The sequence below is a fragment of the Oncorhynchus tshawytscha genome, linkage group LG01, assembly GCF_018296145.1.
Source record: "Oncorhynchus tshawytscha isolate Ot180627B linkage group LG01, Otsh_v2.0, whole genome shotgun sequence".
Taxonomy (NCBI): Eukaryota; Metazoa; Chordata; class Actinopteri; order Salmoniformes; family Salmonidae; genus Oncorhynchus; species Oncorhynchus tshawytscha.
The window spans coordinates 32,503,429-32,524,159 of NC_056429.1; positions in this window are offsets into that span (position 1 = coordinate 32,503,429).

Consider the following 20,731-nt stretch of genomic DNA (forward strand, 5'->3'; position numbering starts at 1 on the left):
AACTGCCTTGTTCAGGGGTAGAATGACAGATTTTTACCTTGTCAGCCATGTCGGGATTTGATCTAGCAACCTTTTGGTTACTGGCCCAATGCTCTAACCACTAGGCTACCTCAAACGGCCTGTTTAACATGTTATTTTGGCATTAATACGTGTCATATATCAGTTTGCAAACCATGTAAAAACAAAAAAAATTGTTAATAACGCTGCATACAAACTAGGTCTCTTTTTTGCTTTCTTGAATAAGGCAGCTCCAAAATACAGGTGTTTCAGCCTAGATCAGTGCTTTCTGTGGTGGTGGTGCAGCCAGCGGAAATGCAGAGCGTAGGGGTTGATAATGTTCTCTAGTTGTGCCGTGATTGGCTCAGTGTTCTGTCACTCATGGAGACACTACATCACCGCAGAATTATGGGGAGAGCTCGAAAATTCAAGCCCCTTGGGTGCTGCTATAAGCTACATTAGAAGTGCCCATTCAAGAAGTCTCAAGGTCATTGACCACAGATAGAATTACGTCAAATCATGTTATATCTACAGTAGCTGATTGGAATGATCATGTCATCATACTTTCATAATCTTAGTTAGCAAGCTAGCAGTCATCATCATGACTGAAATCAACAATCTACCGGCAAATCCTTCTCAATCCTTGTCATGTGAAGAGAAATTAGAGATAAAATGTATTGGTGCTTATCGGCCATTGGACATAAACATTACACAAGTCGGAAATTGCAAATTCAACGATGAGTGGTTTGGAAGGAATCAGTGGCTAACTGCAAGCATCTCGAAGCAATCACTATTTTGCGTCCCCTGCCTGCTATTCAGTGGAGAGGGTTAGTGGTCCAAGTCTGGGTTTAAGGATTTAAAACGTGTCTGAAAGTGTCTCAAAAACATGACAATTGTGCATCACATATAGACAAAGCTGTTAAACTCTGATTACTGGGGAAATCAAACATTGTGGCTCAGCTAGACACTGCATATAGTCGACCCATTGACCTTCACAACCAACAAACGGAGGAGAATAGGTATGTGCTTGCCAGAATTATAGTATGCATTCAATTCTTTGGCAATTGTGAGACAGCACTGCGGGCCCATGACGAGTCGACTGACTCCTTGAACCCAGGCGTTTTCTGGGGAATTTTTGAGACCATGCAGGTTACAACGGCATTATGATGACCAACCAATTTAAGGGTACATCAAGCACAATCCAAAATTAACTTTTGGATTGTATGTATGAACACTACCCTTTCCCACCTTGACAAAAGGAACACACGTCACCGCAAAAGAAAATGTGAGAATGCTGTTCATTGACTACAGCTCAATGTTTAACAAAATAGTGCCCACGAAGCTCATCACTAAGCTCGGACTAAACACCGCCCTCTGCAGCTGGATCCTGGACTTCCTGAAGGGCCGCCACCAGGTGGTAAGAGTAGAAAACAACACGTCTGCCACACTGATCCTCAACACTGGGGACCCTCAGGGGTGTGTACTTAGTCTCCTCCTGTACTCCATGTTCACCCATAATTAAATGCGCCGAAAACAACAGGTGTAGACCTTACAGTGAAATGCTTACTTACAAGCCCTTAACCAACAATGCAGTTTTCAGAAAATACCTAAAAAAAAAGTCAGAGATGAACAAATAACTAAGGAGCAGCAGTAAATAACAATACCGGGACTATATACAGGGGGTACCGGTTCAGAGTCAATGTGTCAATGTGCGGGGGTACTGGTGTCGAGATAATTTAGGTAATTATATACATGCAGGTAGGGTTATTAGAGTGGCTATGCATAGATAATAACAGAAAGTAGCTGGCTTGGGGGTAGAAGCTGCTTAGAAGTCTCTTAGACCTAGACTTGTCGTTCCAGTACCGCTTGCCGTGCGGTAGCAGAGAAAACAGTCTATACCTAGGGTGGCTGGAGTCTCTGACACGCCTAGTATAGAGGTCTTCGATGGCAGGAAGCTTGGCCCTGGTGATGTACTGGGACGTACGCACTATCATCTGTAGTGCCTTGCGGTCGATGGTCAGGTCTCGGACCTCCTCCCTATAGGCTGTCTCATCGTTGTTGTGATCAGGCATATCACTGTTGTGTCATCAGCAAACTTAATGATGGTGTTTGAGTTGTGCCTGGCCGTGCAGTCATGGGTAAACAAAGAGAACAGGAGAGGACTGAGCATGCACCCCTGAGGGGCCCCCTTGTTGAGGATCAGCGTGGCAAATGTTTTGTTACCTACTCTTAAGACCTGGGGGCAGCCCGTCAGGAAGTCTAAGATCCAGTTGCAGAGGGAGGTGTTTAGTCCCAGGGTCCTTAGCTTAGTGATGAGCTTTGAGGGCACTATGGTGTTGAATGCTGAGCTGTAGTCAATGAATAGAATTCTCACATAGGTGTTCCTTTTGTCCAGGTGGGAAAGGGCAGTGTGGAGTATTAGAGATTGCATCATCTGTGGATCTGTTGGTGTGGTATGCAAATTGGAGTGGGTCTAGGGTTTCTGGGATAATGGTGTTGATGTGAACCATGATCAGCCTTTCAAAGCATTTCATGGCTACAGACGTGAGTGCTACGCGTCAGAAGTCATTTAGGCAGGTTACCTTAGTGTTCTTGGGCACAGGGACTATGGTGGTCTGCTTGAAATGTGTTGGTATTACAGACTCGGACAGGGAGAGGTTGATAATGTGAAGACACTTGCCAGTTGGTCAGCGCATGCTCGGACTACACGTCCTGGCAATCCATCTGGTCCAGCGGCCTTGTGAATGTTGACCTGTTTAAAGGTCTTGCTCACATCGGCTGCGGAGAGCGTGATCACACAGTCATGCAGACCAGCTGATCCTCTCATGCATGTTTCAGTGTTACTTGCCTTGAAGCGAGCATAGCGGTAATTTAGCTCGTCTGGTAGGTTCGTGTCATTGGGCAACTCTCGGTTGTGCTTCCCTTTGCAGTCTGTAATAATTTTCAAGCCCTGCCACATCCAACGAGCATTGTAGCCAGTGTAGTACGATTTGATCTTAGTCCTGTATTGACGCTTTGCCTGTTTGATGATTCATCGGAAGGCATATCGGGATTTCTTATAAGCTTCCGGGTTAGAGTCCCGCTCCTTGAAAGCGGCAGCTCTACCCTTTAGCCCGGTGCGAATGTTGCCTGTAATCCATGGCTTCTGGTTGGGGTATGTACGTACAGTAACTGTGGGGACGACGTCCTCAATGAACTTATTGATAAAGCCAGTGACAGATGTGGTGTACTCATCAATTCCATCGGAAGAATCCCAGAACATATTCCAGTCTGTGCTAGCAACATGAGCGTGAGCGCGCTGTCTGTGGAAGCACTAATCACTGGACCAAAGCTCACTGTCAGATGCACCAGCTGTGTTTCAAGTGCTTCTCTCCTGGCCACTTGAGCTTTGACTGTAGTGAGACTGGGAAGCGGAAGAGCCCTGGATGTGGACAGACTGGCAGGTCTCAGGAAAACTAGAAAGCCTCCATTCTGAGGAGAGCAATGTGGGGCAGTCTAATTTTTCCTCCACTGATGATGATATCTGAATCTGTTTATTCTTATTTTGTGAGTCAGTTCCCAAGAACAACACAGTAATTTTTCAGAACACAATGAGAATTACTCAGAATGACAGTTTGTTTCACACCACCGTGCTGTATAGGATAAAGTTGAGCTGAAGGGGATGTTAGATAGTGGGTCCATGGCTACTACTCTGCACGCAGATATTGTACCTCGGTTGAAGGAGGCAGGAGTGGTAGAGGGGAACTTTCTAGCTCCTTCAGACATCATCCTAGTGGGTTGTGGTGGGACGCAAACTAGCCCAGTGGGCATGTGTGACTTAAAAATACAGCTTTATGGCTTCAGTTATGTCGTCCCATTGATTATTGTAGATGGGCAGGTTGATGAACTCATTGTGGGCACTAACGTGTTGAAGTCTCTGATTAGACAGTTCAAATCAAATGACAGCTACTGGCGGGTGGTGGGTACGCCAGGTCCTTCTGGCCAGTGTGATGACAGCGACTGGCGGGTGGTGGGTACGCCAGGTCCTTCTGGCCAGTGTGATGACAGCGACTGGCGGGTGGTGGGTACGCCAGGTCCTTCTGGCCAGTGTGATGACAGCGACTGGCGGGTGGTGGGTACGCCAGGTCCTTCTGGCCAGTGTGATGACAGCTACTGGCGGGTGGTGGGTATGCCAGGTCCTTCTGGCCAGTGTGATGACAGCTACTGGCGGGTGGTGGGTACCCCAGGTCCTTCTGGCCAGTGTGATGACAGCCAGTTCCTGCGTTTCCTATCAAATCTGGAGAGATGGAGAGGAGACTCCATCCCAGATAAAGTGGGCACCATTAAGTTGAAGAGAGCAGTAACGCTCCAACCCATGAGTGAGCATCTGGTGTGGGGCCGCCTACCCCTAAAGAAAAAACTCTCTGTGGGCAGTACTGTTGTTGACGAGCCCAGCACGTCTCGTTGTGTGAATCGACACATATTAGTAGGGAGATTTCCTTAGCCTGTATTTATCACAGACCTTATTTTCTGTTTATCCAAAAACTACACAAAATGAATTTCCCCACTAGGCTTTGTCCAACAAACCATAGCAGAGTTAGTATTTACAAAAAGACACCATAGTAGTATTGTATTAACTAGGCTCTATGTCCCTGTCCTATGTTTGTGTGAGGGTTCACTCACCCCCTATGATATGTCAGCTGACCAGGAGATGAGCTGAGCTGCCCCGCCTCGCTACCTCCGAGACTCTCCAGTAGATAAGATACCATATACAGGTCTCTCCATGGGTGGGAGATGGACATATAAGCTTATTAACGCTCTCTTTATTTTACTGACTTGTTGAATGATTGATCCATTCATCCTTCCATCCCTCTCGCTCTCCCCAGCCTTCCTCTCCTCTAAGGACCCTGGGGAGTGTGGAGCTCAGTCAGAGAGCTGTCTACAGCTAGAGAGGTGAGATGTCACACATGGTTTAGATGACAAATATGTATATCCACTTAGCGAAGCATTTCCCAAACTCGGTCCTCAGGACCCCAAGGGTGCACGTTTTTTTTTTTTTCCTAACACTAAACAGCTGATTCAAATGATCAAAGCTAGATGATTAATTGATTATTTGAATCAGTTGTATAGTGCTAGGGCAAAAAAACTAAACGTGCACCCATTGGGGTCCCGAGAACTGAGTTATGGAGACCCTGCCTTAGCAGTTCATCGCGTAAGCAAAAGGGAATATGTTCCATTATCTATGTTAATTTACATTAGTGCAAATTGTCCACTGATATTCATGTAATTTCTTGCCCCTTTTCACTTTCTGAAAGTTTATTTACCCTCAGGCACACACATTTGTTCTTTGTTATTAGGAAAGTAATCTGTTTAGAATGTACTTTTTCCCACTCATTCACCCCATCTCTTTATATTGCTTATGCATATTCAGTGGCCTGATTGCGTCCAGACTGTCAAACTCCGAACACAATGCCCATAAATACCAAATACCAAGTCCTGGCAAATCTGAACCTAATGTGAGCAGAATGTGACTTTCGTGCATACAGAACTAATGCAGCTTGGAGTGATCGGATGACAGAAGTAGCATTTAAGTGCCGGGTATAACAGAGGCCATAGATGAGCCGTATCCATTACTTTGACAGTTTTATATAATATAACTGTGTTATAATAAATGTGTTTATTTTTGTGTTGCAGGGGCAGTCATACACAGAGCTGTGGGAGACCACCTCAACCATGCCCCTGGTAGAGCAGGGGCTGGTGTTTACCATACCACCTTCAGCAGGCTTGAAAAGTGGTAGTGTTTGTCTTTGTTTGATCCATTTGTTTGTTTAATTTTTCAGCTGTTGAATTCTTTTTAGTGTTGCTGATTTCCAAAAATGTAATGTTCATCAAAAATGCATTGGATTGGTTGAAAAGTAATACTGAACTTACATACCATGCACAAACTTGACATTCTGTTTTTCATACTAAGATGGACCAAGATATGTGTTGCTTTGCACATATTTGTTAATTGGTCTTGCACGTCAATTGTTTGGTCAGTTGATTGGGTTAATTGGTTTTGCAATATGTTGATGCCATTTATTAATAATAGTATGCGATGTCCAACCCAAATGATAAGCTCATTTTACTCCATTGTTTGTAAACGATATAATTGTACCAAAATATTATCAGTTGCATAAATATTGGTTACTAAATGTCACATGAAATGAAAAATATTAAATATCAAATCTGAATGGATACCCCTGTATTGATATATATTGGCAATAATTCACTGAATGGTGAGTAACACCACGCTGGATGTTTGAAATATGAGTAGGTATGATTAACTGGGTATGATTTTTTACTCATTGATGTATACATTTGTATTACCATTTGTATTTCCCACTGTGATTGGCTCTATGCAAGAATATCGAGAAGCGGGCACTCTAGAGAGGGTGTGCTGAAGTTGGAACTCCATTATCAACGACTCCTGAAGAAAGCAGGGAAATGATTGTGCCAAAATAGAAAGTTGCACTGTATCACATATAGAACCAACCTACTGATATCAGTCATGACTTTGTGTCCTCATACACCACTGCAAGCAGAGGAATGGACAAAGGAGTGTCCATATCCTACATGTAGTACATTAGTTTTTACAGAACAGACAATATAATGGTTAATTCTGGGTTTTTTTCCATTTAATTCCAGACTCCTCAGTGAGGTTGAAGAATATTGTACATGGGGCATTGATCTTGAAGTACATCGGGCAACTATCCACTGACTACCAGACATCAGGGCTAAAGGCATATCACGCTGCACTTCCTGAGGAAAAACACTGCCTTCTCCTACAAGGGAATGCATGCAAGTTTGGTAAAGCCATTTCAAAGTAAGATAATTTTCAACTACTGAAATGTTCATTATAACAGTCAAGTGTATCAAAGCCCTTTCCATTGTTTGTCTCTCAATTGTCACCAACCCATCAAATGTATCCTATGCTTATTTTGTATTAGAGGTCAACCGATTAATCGGAATGGCCGATTTCAAGTTTTCATAACAATCGGAAATCTGTATTTTTGGACACCGATTTGGCTGATAAAAAATACATTTAAAAAATACACCTTTATTTATCATTTATTTAACTAAGCAAGCCAGTTAAGAACACATTCTTATTTTCAATGACGGCCTAGGAACGGTGGGTTAACTGCCTTGTTCGGGTTTTTACCTTGTCAGCTCAGGGATTCAATCTTGCAACCATACAGTTAACTAGTCCAACGCTCTAACCACCTGATTACATTGCACTCCACGAGGAGACTGCCTGTTACGCGAATGCAGTAAGAAGCCAAGGTAAGTTACTAGCTAGCATTAAACTTATCTTATAAAAAACAATTAATCAATCCTAATCACTAGTTAACTACACATTGTTGATGATATTACTGGTTTATCCTGCGTTGCATATAATCGATGCGGTGCGTATTCGCGAAAAAGGACTGTCGTGTGGACCTAACCATAAACATCAATGCCTTTCTGAAAATCAATACACAAGTATATATTTTTAAACCTGCATATTTAGTTAATATTGCCTGCAAACCTGGCTCGTTGCGAACTCTGTGAAGACTATTTCTTCCTAACAAAGACAGCCAACTTCGCCAAAAGGGGGACGATTTAACCAAAGCGCATTTGCGAAAAAAAGCACAATCGTTGCACGACTGTACCTAACCATAAACATCAATGCCTTTCTTAAAATCAATACACAGAAGTATATATTTTTAAACCTGCATGTTTTGCTAAAAGACATCCAGGTTAGCAGGCAATATTAACCAGGTGAAATTGTGTCACTTCTCTTGCGTTCATTGCACGCAGAGTCAGTGTATATGCAACAGTTTGGGTCGCCTAATTTTATGTAATTATGACATAACATTGAAGGTTGTGCAATGTAACGGGGAATATTTAGACTTATGGATGCCACCCGTTAGGTCAAATATGGAACTGTTCCGTATTTCACTGAAAGAATAAACGTCTTGTTTTCGAGATGATAGTTTCCGGATTCGACCATATTAATGACCTAAGGCTCGTATTTCTGTGTGTTATTATGTTATAATTAAGTCTATGATTTGATAGAGCAGTCTGACTGAGCGATGGTAGGCACCAGCAGGCTCGTAAGCATTCATTCAAACAGCACTTCCGTGCATTTTGCCAGCAGCTCGTCGCTGTGCTTCAAGCATTGAGCTGTGTATGACTTCAGCCTATCAACTCCCGAGATTAGGCTGGTGTAACCGATGTGAAATGGCTAGTTAGTTAGCGGGGTGGGCGCTAATAGAGTTTCAAACGTCACTCATTCTGAGACTTGGAGTGGTTGTCCCCCTTGCCCTGCAAGGGCCGCGGCTTTTGTGGAGCGATGGGTAACGCTGCTTCGAGGGTGGCTGTTGTCGATCTGTTCCTGGTTCGAGCCCAGGTAGGGGGAGGAGAGGGACAGAAGCTATACTGTTACACTGGCAATACTAAAGTGCCTATAAGAACATCCAATAGTCAAAGGTATGTGAAATGCAAATCGTACAGAGAAATTGTCCTATAATAACTTGTCACGTTCTGACCTTAGTTCCTGTTTTATGTCTTTATTTTAGTTGGTCAGGGCGTGAGTTGGGGTGGGCATTCTATGTTGTTTTTCTATGCTTTGTTCTGTTGTTATATTTCTATGTGTTTGGCCTAGTATGGTTCTCAATCAGAGGCAGGTGTCAGTCGTTGTCTCTGATTGGGAGCCATATTTAGGTAGCCAGGTTCTATTGTGTTTTGTGGGTGGTTGTATCCTGTGTTAGTGTTTTCACCATATGGGACTGTTTTGGTTGTTTGTGTTTTTGTTCAGTTGATTTATTAACTTCTTCGATATAGGGGGTGCTCTTTTAATGTTTGGATGAAAAAAAATCCCGTTTTAAACAAGATTTTGTCACGAAAAGATGCTTGACTATGCATATAATTGACAGCTTTGGAAAGAAAACACTGACGTTTCCAAAACTGCGAAGATATTGTCTGTGAGTGCCACAGAACTGATATTACACAAAAAAAAACAGATAAAAATACAATCAGGAAGTGCTGCATTTTTTGAAACCGCCTCATGGCAATGACTCCTTATATGGCTGTGGAGGAGCTAGGAGTCAGCTTACCTTTTCCACGTTTTCCCCAAGGTGTCTGCAGCATTGTGACGTATTTGTAGGCATATCATTGGAAGATTGACCCTAAAGAGACTACATTTACCAGGTGGTCGCTTGGTGTCCTCCATTGCAATTATTGCGTAATCTCCAGCTGCAAGTACTTTTCCGTTTGCTACTGAGGAGAAACCCAACTGCCACGAAGGATTTATCATCGAATAGATATGTGAAAAACACCTTGAGGATGATTCTAAACAACGTTTGCCATGTTTCTGTCGATATTATGGAGTTAATTTGGAAAAAAGTTCGGCGTTGTAGTGAATGAATTTAAAAAAAAAATTCTTAGCCAAAAGTGATGAACAAAACGGAGCGATTTCTCCTACACCAATAATATTTTGGGAAAAAATGAACATTTGCTATCTAACTGAGTCTCCTCATTGAAAACATCTGAAGTTCTTCAAAGGTAAATGATTTTATTTGAATGCTTTTCTTGTTTTTGTGAAAATGTTGCCTGCTGAATGCTAGGCTTAATGCTGTGCTAGGCTATCAATACTCTTACACAAATGCTTGTGTAGCTTTGGCTGTAACGCATATTTTGAAAATCTGAGATGACAGTGTTGTTAACAAAAGGCAAATATATAAATATAATATAACAAATATATTGTGTTTGAATATTTATTTCATCTGCGATTTTCATGAATAGGAAACGTTGCGTTATGGTAATGTGCTTGAGGCTATGATTACGCTCCCGGATACGGGATTGCTCGTCGCTAGAGGTTAAATATATAATTATGGACACTTACCACGCTGCACATTGGTCTGATCCTTGCTACTCCTCCTCTGGAGAGGAATTCCATTAAATAACTACTACCTAAAACGTATTACCTTGGAATATTGAAGACTCCTGTTAAAAGTAACCACCAGCTTTCATATGTTCTCATGTTCTGAGCAAGGAACTTAAACGTTAGATTTTTTACATGGCACATATTGCACTTTTACTTCTCCAACACTTTGTTTTTGCATTATTTAAACCAAATTGAACATGTTTCATTATTTACTTGAGGCTAAATTGATTTTGATGTATTATATTAAGTTAAAATAAGTGTTCATTCAGTGTTGTAATTGTCATTATTACAAAAACTTTTTTTTTTAAATGGACCGATGTAATCGGTATTGGCTTTTTTGGTCCTCCAATAATCGGTATCGGCGTTGAAAAATCATAATCGGTCGACCTCTTTTTGTATCCTTTCATTTTATTTTAGATCATACCTTGCATTACAATGAGAACAGTGGATTGACGCAGGCAGTGAGAAAAGACAGCCTGCTCAGGTACTCCCTCTCCTTCCCAAATGCCAAGAAGGGTGGCTACACAATTCAGCCAGTGAAGACCAAAACCACCTACGGTAAGATTGCTTTATATTCTATCAAGTTTTTTTTTATTGAAGTCTACAGATATTGTGAAAATTCCTGTTTATTATGTGTCTTTACAGACTATGCTGCCAAAATAGTCAAAGCTATGGTTTGGCCCCCTGGAGGAGTCAGACCCCAGGATCCTGGAATCACCTCCACCACTCTGTAGCCAGTTTCAGTGTCCCATGAAGGACCAGGCAGTGAGGGAGTATATACGTTGTTTTAAGGCTGCTCGCACACCATGAGCACCTGTCTTCACACATTTTAAATTACATTTGAGTCATTTAGCAGACGTAGTTCTTCAGACCGACTTACAGTAGTGAGTGTTAAGATTGTTTTCTTTCTTTTTCATATTGGAATTGAGTCTTCGGCTGAAATGTAGCAGTTTACACTAATCGTGCAGTGATTTCTTTATTGATTCGTCTGGCTTTGTGGATGGTTCTGGATTTGTGGAGTGATGAGATGCCTTGGCACTCGACACTGCAGACCTTGCTCGAAATGTTGACTGTTTTGTGAATTGTTGGTGTTCGTTATTGACAGTGAACCATACCAGTTATAGCATCCTGTCCTCGTCCCTTCTACTTGTGCTGCCTGTGTGACTGAGCCCCTGACTCATCAGGGAGTACCTCCACGTGTGGGGAATGCTGATTGGTAATATGGTGTAGTGGAAATTCACCACTAAGGACTCAATCTCAATGTACATGAATTCATCTTTATCACGGCCGGAGAGGTTCAAACTCAATCCAAGCTTATTAATGAAAACACTGAAAAGGGTGTTCCCTCTCAGTCCTTTTATTCTGCTATACAATCAAGTCATAAGCATGATATACATTATTCATTATTAGTGTTGGTTCCTGCATGCGACTGAACAATGTTATGGGCGTACTGCCAATTGGTCTGAGGTCACATTCACCTACACGAACCAAGGAGATGCTGTTTGCAATTCAATGCTAGCTCTTCAGACAACATTTTCCCTCAATGGCTTGCTATTTTGCTACTGAGAATACACATCTGCTAGAGTAGATCTGTACCTGCCATTTCTTTTTTTTTTCTTTTTCTTTTTTTACACAGTAGTTCCCCCTCTGCTCATGTTTACTATCCATTACTGAGCTGAGATAATTGAATAAAAGTAAGGAGCACTTTTATTCTGTAACAGGACAGTGGGCTCCTTGAGCCTTCTCACACACATTGCTGCACGTCTCTGTTGCTGTGCCAAGCTTTCAGTGGAACTTGTTCATCCATAAAATGTAAAAAAAATAATTTAAGACTTAATTTAAGAATAATATACAACACCACAAATATCAATATTATGGGTACTGTGACCACTAAGTGAAATGTGACAAACTAATGACTAAAGTGATGCACCAGTATTGGTATAACATATATTTTAACTTAATACAATAACGTTTTTACCTTTTTATTATTTTTTATGGTACTTGAATCCCATATAGGGCATGTTATCCTAATTTGGGAACCTATTTCTTATCCCATTGACTGCATACACTGGAATTGGCACATGGTCGTACCACCCCAGATAGCCCCAATTCCAGCTGATGAACTGCCTGAAGGCAACTGTCTGAACTTTATAAAAAGGGAAAAGTGTACTACTATTGGTAGGGAGAGTGGTAACATTATTTGATTTCATTATTGCATTAGATTCATGAAGATTCTATTTATAAATTAACTTGTGTTGAGTATGGAATGTCAGGTCCTTGGGTGTAGTCCTGCTGGTATGTATTGTAGGCTGTGTGCAGCACATTGACATCCAGACAGACCGTGGGGAAGCTAGAATATTGCTTTAGAAAACCCTCTCATTCCTCTCTAATCGTGGACCTGGTATTTCTGACAGCACACAGACTCCATGGCTGTCGGCATAGCAATACACCTGCTGCACGAGCACCTACAACAAGTTATTTTTACATGATTCAGCCGTAGTTACGAAGGATGTGACACAGGGTGTATTCTCAGTAGCAAACTAGCTAGCCATATAAACAATCCCTACATGTGGAGCCGCATCCTGCACTACAAGTTTAGCACCAGCATGCTTTCGGTGCCTAGCTTTGGGATCAAATCGGGAAAGTCATCCTGACTCAGCTGCCTGCTCTAGCACCACCTTGACTATATCAGATTCTCAAAAGGTCAGGCCCAGAGGAAACCGAGTTCCTGCTATGCTCGGAGTCACTGCTTCTGCCTGATATTGACATTTCATATCTGGCTGAAGTTTTATCTGCAGTGATATGATAGCTGGCAAGCCTAGTTAGCTGGATAAAATAGCTAAGCTTCTCACAACAGAAGTGCCTCTCTCCCTGGCTCTTGCTTTATTTGGTAGCTGACTCAACCTACTGTCCTTACATATTGACAGCTGGGGCCCATCATGGTAAGTCGCCGCTCTCTCGGCTTTTTCTTTTTATCTGCTGGAGGGTTTTGTTCTGTGGGTTACTGCCTGTGTACGCTGGTCTTCACTGATGTAAGGTTAGCTGGCTAGGTTAACTGGCTGGCTAAGATAGCCACATCTAACCATTAGGTTATATGCAGTTATGTATTTCCAAAACTTTGGTTTACTTTAATGTAGCTGTAAGCTAGGTGTTGATAGCCAGTTGCTAACGTAATAGCGGTCTTTATATGTACCACAGGAGAACCAAGAAATGAAGAGCGACACCACGGCTGTCTTGTGTTGATCTGCAATAGTATTCTGAAAAGACAGGACAGGAACACAGTCTCCAATGCACCATGTGACAAGTTGTTCTTTCTCTCTGTGCTTTCTAGGACTATCACAAATCACATTCACACATAGTATAACATAATAACCAGTCCTTAATACAACGAATGTATAATCTTAATTCTTAGACAATAGAACCATACCTGCAATAGTATTGTGAAAAGACAGGACAGGAACACAGTCTCCAATGCACCATGTGACAAGTTGTTCTGTACAGGAGCATGAAGAAAGGTAAAACACATATCCTGTCTCACATCCCCAATACATTGCTAGGTGCTTTCAGTGTTGACAGTACCAAAAAACACAACTCATGTGCAAAAACACTGCAACACAAAAAAGTTACAACGTGAAATCGCCTCTATCCCCATTCAGACCTTAAAGGGCCAAAACTACATCTCCCATAATGCATCGCAAGCACCAGTCGGCAGCTCAGCTAACCATCTGCATCACAGAAAGGCATGCAAGCTAGCAACAGCAGCACTTTTAGCACTCTGTAAACTATATTAACAATAAAACTCTGAAAGTTACATGTTTCAATAGTCTCACACTCCATTATAATAATATCTACAGCATTAACCTTAGGATGTTTTATTTATTTCACTTTATGGACTTCTACAAAGGATAAACTGCAGCACATACCTTTCACTCTGTGTTCTCTCGGACTGAGGAGAACGGGAGCTACGGGTAGTACCAGGTGTTAGTAGGTGACGCAAGCACCCAGATGAAATAAAATACATTTAATGAAACAAAACCCGAAGATGTTAACATCATTTAGCTACTGTAGCTGCCTACCTAACATCAACAGGCAGCACCAGTAGCGCAACAATTAAAAATAGACACTAAAGCTCCTGGCGATCATAGCGATCTGACTCCGCCCTTCTGTCTGAACTTGGAATATTCCTGTTCGCGGGCTTTGGCCACTGACCCTCAACCTGGTTGTTCTGTTCTGCATTGTGTACTATTCTAATAATTTGAAGTTTGATTGAATAACCTTTTTAACTCTCCTACACTGGTAGGGCTAATGTTAGCAGGCTGGTAGGGCTAAAGTTAGCAGGCTGGTAGGGCTAAAGTTAGCAGGCTAGTAACCTTGCAAGCTGATTTGTAACAATATATAAATCAATTATTTGCTTGTAAATTGGCTGAACATTTATTGAAATCAGTAGTGATGAATGCAAACGATTTAGTTTAATTTGAAGTTATTTTGGTTGGATTTTACATTATAGGGAATAGGCTGGCTTGCCGGGTCCTCCATATTACATCGCCCCACAAAAAAAAGAATTCTGGCATGACTTAAGCATTCTGATCAGTTTAATGTCATAACTCGGAAATTAGAAAAAAAGTGAGGTATAAATTTGCAAATTGACTTTTAATGTGTATTCTAATGCAAATAAACATGTTACATGGTTGCGTTTATGCTACCTACACTTTAACGTTGATTCTTTACATGTCACAGAATATAGCTAAATGTAAGGTTTTTGTTGATCTCTATGCGTGTGAGTGAATATTCATAATATTCGAGAAATACTCAGCACAACACCGGAGGGAAAAGCCATTGTGGCAAGCCTCGAGAGGTTTGGAGAAACGTGAGTGTTCTAGTTACTTAATTAATGACAGACTTGTCTTCAAGGATGCTTGGTACACCCAAGGATGACACCACCGTCCTTCTACTGGTTTCCTTGAGGAACGCCTCAGGAACCTGAGAAAGCGGCTTTGGAGACCAGGACCAGCTGCAGCCCCCGAAGATGACAGACCAAGCAGGAGTACTTACTTGCCTCCGTAAATGTTTCAGTACATGGAGTGTGTACACACCCTCCCGAGAGGGTAAGATATTAATAGACAGACAAGATCGTCTGTGTCCATTCTGTTGTTATCAAGAGCTTTAATTGATTCAAATAGATGTAATGATATTAGGCCACATTTTAGTTTGACAGTTTCCTAGATGGTCTACAGCAGGGATCGTTTCCTAGATGGTCTACAGCAGTGATCACCAGTTATCTCCAAGGCATTCCTAGTTGATCACCAAACAATTATAATTTTTTTTAAACTACGATAAAGCCTTGCATTTCTATTTTTATTTATTTGTCTTGCGCTTTTGCCGATAGGTGCACTCGATTCAGCTGCCCTATGCACCGGGTAGGCAAAGTGTTTCCATCTCATGTATCTGAAGGTACAAATTCTGCCTACCCAGCGGTCCCAGAGAGCAAATCAAGTGCACTATAGGCCTATCGCAGGCCAATCGGTTGGCCGTGTCAGATTACCGTGTCTGCAGTAACGTAACAGGCCTAAAAGAAAGTTAAAGCAAAGTTGATACTGTGAGATTTCAAAACCATGACGAGAGAGACTGTCAAGAAATATAGCAACAACCTGTTTTTATAAGTGAGTTCATGTTATTACTCAGCACTGTCAACACTTTTTATTCAACACTTTTATAAGCCATAAAACGTGTGTTCTTCCTACTTCCACTGGTGCTATAACCAGCACTGCAGTTGTAATGAAAGAGTGGGAAAGTGTCGATAGGCTTGCGTTGTCGTTATTATTAGCGCCTTGGTCTTTTTTCATATCAAGGAATATTTCACTTTCTCTGTTCATAGGAGTAAAACATGAATTTGTGCTTGAGGCAGAAATAATGCAGTGCAACGAGAGTTTCTCTATCAGCTGGAAGACTTTCCTTTTTGGTCAGTGTCAGCGGAGGAAAGGGAGAGCAGAGTAATGTTGAGAGGCAGACCCTCAGTCTGCTGCTCTCTCCCTCAAATAAGACTAATCATCATATGCAGGCACCATCAGCTCAGTAAAATACAATTGTGTGTATTTGTCAAATAAAACAGATGGTATTCAAAATCAAATCAACCCCCCACAAAAATCTACTAAAATGTAAGGGGGTGAGAATAATTTCTGTAATGTTCCAACAGGAATCTGTTCCAAAAACCTGCTAAATAACAATGTTGCCAACAAACAACTTAAACAAAGTTGTGTAGTGGCAGAATAAGATACCAAGTAGGTGAGTGGGAAATTTTGTTGAGTTTCACTCATCCACGTTTATTCTGAAAAATGTCTGTCCTCACTCTGGTAGCCTCTGGAAAAACATTAAGAATAAGCTACATGGTGAGTTGATGCATATTCGGCAGCTAGTTAGCTAGGTGAATTGATCATGCTACTTTATGCGTTGTTTGTTGGCATCCTTGTTATTTACAAAGTTTTTGGAACAGATTCCTGTTGGAACATTCCACAAATTCTACTCACCCAATGTAAGGCTCTGAAACACAAATGAAAAGCTCAGCTTGGACAGCCAACAGTCTCAAACTTTCAAAAAAAGAAAAAGTCAATGCTTCGTTCAGTTCAGAATCCAAGTAAGAAGTCCAATTAATCCAAATGGGGAAAAAATGAAAATAAGGGTTGATCGGTTCAGAAGAATTATCCGAAGGAAATCCACAAAGCCAAAACAATGAATGGACCATGGAATTAGCCTTCCAAAACATTGTTCTTTGCTTATTTTGTCATCAAGCAATGGCTTTTTTCTGGACACTCTTCTATAAAGCCCAACTCTGTGGAGTGTACGGCTTAAAGAGGTCTATGGACAGATACTCCAACCTTAAGTGTGGAGCTTTGAAGCTCCTTCAGGGCTATATTTGATCTCTTTTGTTGCCTCTCTGATTAATGCCCTCCTTGCCTGGTCTGTGAGTTTTGGTGGGTGGCCCTCTCTTGGCAGGTTTGTTGTGGTGTCATATTCTTTCCATTTTTTTTTTAAATAATGGATTTAATGGTGCTCCGTGGGATGTTCAAAGTTTCTGATATTTTTTTTATAACCCAGCCCTGATCTGCACTTCTCCACAACTTTGTCCCTGACCTGTTTGGGGAGCTCCTTGGTCTTCATGGCGCTTGCTTGGTGGTGCCCTTGCTTGCTTGGTGGTGCCCTTGCTTGCTTGGTGGTGCCCTTGCTTGCTTGGTGGTGACCTTGCTTAGTGGTGTTGCAGACTCTGGGGCCTTTCAGAACTGGTGTATATATATACTGAAATCATGTGACAGATCATGTGACACTTAGATTGCACACAGGTTGACTTTATTTAACTAATTATGTGACTTCTGAAGGTAATTTTTTTTTTTTTTTCACTTCACCAATTTGGACAATTTTGTGTATGTCCATTACATGAAATCTAAATAAAAATCCATTTAAATTACAGGTTGTAATGCAACAAAATCGCAAAAACGCCAAGGGGGATGAATACTTTTGCAAGGCACTGTATACACATCAATTATTGGCCTATCCCTCTGTGCTGGCACAGATCTACTATTCACAGGGGTCCTCTCACAATCAATCCCTCAACCTTGACCCATCCTCCTCTACTTTCTTCACTGCCTCAGCATGTGTCATCTTCTGTACTACTCTGACTCTAGCTACCTCAACCTGATTCCTCTCACACTGGACACTTCCGATCCACAGTAACATGTGCACCCTTACAATTGACACACACAACTTTTTCCACCAAAACTACATAATCCTCTGTCCCATGCCCTCCTGCACACTTCCTACATCTTGGAATCTCCCTCCAACACAGTGCTGCGACATGACCATGGAATGTCTGTGTATGTTTTGTAACCTAACATTACAAGTGTGATTATGAGAGAGAGTGATTTTTTTTATTAGAGAAGAATGGATTTAAAATATATATATAAACACATGGGTCGCTACAATACTATAGTTACCCCGTTTCACATTGGATTTATTAACTAAAAAAAGGTTAAGACGTTTTTAATTTTGGTGCCGCTCTGCACACACAAGCTTATTACCTAGCTCATCCATTTCTATGAGCTAGATCTAGTCCTACTCTGGTACGTTCCTCCATAGTAGCCGCTCCTCCGTAGGTCTTTTAATTATGTAATTCGGTTATTTATGATATACTAATAAAAGCAAAGATACTGATAAGGTTTCCCCTTTTGTCTGTGGTAAGTCTAAATGTTGTGATGCCCAGCGCTTCAAGCCCCAGCTGCATCCCTGTAGCAGATAAAAGTGTCCTCTCACTAAAACCAACAGCCTACGATAGCCTACCTAACACACAGGTGAACTCCTTTTCTTTCCTAAATCCCTTTCCTCCTATCTATGCTCCCCTTAATTTCCTCCTTTTCTAGCTCCCTTTCCTCCCTTTTTTTACTTGCTCCCTTTCTTTCATCATGATAGCTCCTTTTCCTTTCCTACTTTACTTCCCTCCTTTGCTTTCCTAGCTCCCTTTCCTCCTATCCTGTCCTCCTTTAATAGCACCATTTCCTTCCCTAGCTTCCTTTCCTATATTCCCTTCTTTCTTTCTTTCCTTACATAGCTCCCTTTCCTCCTTTCCGTTCTCCCTTTCCTTTCCAAGTACCTTTTCTTATCTCCTTTCCATTCCTAGATCCTTTCCTTTCCTTCTTTCTTAGCTTCCTTTCCTTTCCTAGCCTCATTCCTCATATTCTTCCTGAGCTTCCTTTCTATGCTCTCTTTCCTTACATAGCTTCCTATCCTCTACTCGTTTACTAGCTCTCTTTCATGTCCTCCTTTTCTTTCCTACTATCCTTTCTGAGCTTAATTTCCTTTCCTCCTTTCCTGGCTCCCTTTCCTTCCTTTCTTTCCTAGCTTCCTTTCCGAGATACCTTCCTTCACTATCTCAATTTCCACCTTTCTTTTACTATTTTCCTTTCCTCCTTTCCTAGCCCCATTTCCTCCTTTCCTAGATCCCTCCATATACACCTCTCGCTCTCTCCCCACCAGTCGAATCTTGCGCCATACATTTGTCTGTCCAACACAAAACACTAAACCTGCTTTGGAGCAAGGTTCTCAATCCACGCTAATTGGTGGGTTCATTTAATGAGCTAGTGACTTCGTCAAGAAGTTTGGCCATCTTGGCGTAACGGTTAAGGTGTTGGCTTAACAGTTGCTGGACCCGGGTTCAAGTCTCAGTCGGGGCTACCCTCTGAATTCGCTACATTGGTGTTGGAATTGGGATGGCGTCCATCAGGCCATCAGAGAGTTGTTTAGACCTACACGTGAGGGACTTGGTATAGAGAAGTGTGTGGACACGCTCCCACAAAGGGTAAAGGAGCGACAATAACCCAAAAGCTAGTGACCACGTCAAGAGATTCAGATGTCTTGCCGTTACATTGGTGTCGGAAGTGGGATGGCTACCGTGAGCCCATCCCACTTCCACTTCTCTATACCAAGTCGCTCACGTGTAGGCCAACGTGCTTCTCCGATGGCCTCACAGAAGCCAATATAGCGAATTAAGTTGCTGGCTTGACAGTCGCTGGGTTGGAGTCCCGGTCAGGGCTACCCCCTGAATTCACTACACTATGTTGATTTCGCAGGTTAAGGAAAGAAAAGAGAGGAACGATAAAACCTTTATTTTTGGGGGATTCGAAACAGTTCAGAACTTTATTATGCTGGTCGGAACATGAGAACGGAACAAAAAAACTGCTTCTGTTCAGAACCAAACGATAGAAAAATAATTTTGGTTCCAACCACAATCGTTACAATATTTTCCTTCACAAGCCCAAAATGTAGTCCCCGCCCTACCATGTCATTGCCTCGCTACCCAAACTCCTTGCTCCGGCCAAATAATATGCCACGCCAACGGACGTTAGTTTCTTCTCCACAATGACTCTGTATCTGAGTACCTCCCGATGATTTCTAGAATGGAAATCCATTCTAGACCGTCTGATTGGTCCCAGAAACCGATGCGCTGAGCCAGAGCAGGAATACACGTGGGTAAAGTGGCATTATGAAAATTCGTCATTGTCATTGATACTCTGATTGCTTAGACATGATCCAATCGCTGACGTCTTTTTTATTATATTGAATCAAATATTGCTACCTAACTACCTCTTCCAAGTCTAACGGAGGAGTACAAGTGCTCTAAAGTAAGACTTCAGATGACATTGAAGGACTCCAAAGACCAGACCATTAGCAAGGCTGCACCTCCCCTACAAACTGGACGGAAATGGACATCATCCAAGGCTGTGCAGCAAGCAACATCAGCCCTGAGACACCAAGACATTGTGGGGAATATCCAGCATGGAAGAGGAGGCTTTAGCCTGGCAGCAAGCAAACCAACGTTCCATAAGGCAACATCTGAACGCAGATCTGAACGCAGACAACATCTGAACGCAGGAAGCTGGTGGTCGAGGAGGTGCGCAGACAGGAGGAGACTGCAAGAAGTGCAAAGGCTGTCTCTCTTGCTAAACAAGGGCAATGGACGCGGTGGGAAGGCCTGGAGAGGAGAAAGATCAACTGGAGTGAGCTTTGGCAAATGGAGGCAAGCAACATCAGCTTCATCATAAGAGCTGTTTATGATGTGCTTCCATCACCAAAAAATCTACATCAATGGTATGGCGAGGACTCCACCTGCCCCCTCTGCCCAGCTCCAGCGACTCTCAGGCATATAATGACAGGTTGCAAGACCAGCCTCTCACAAGGCCGCTACACCTGGAGGCACAATCAGGTCCTCAAGAGCCTGGCTGCAGCACTTGAGACCAAGAGGAG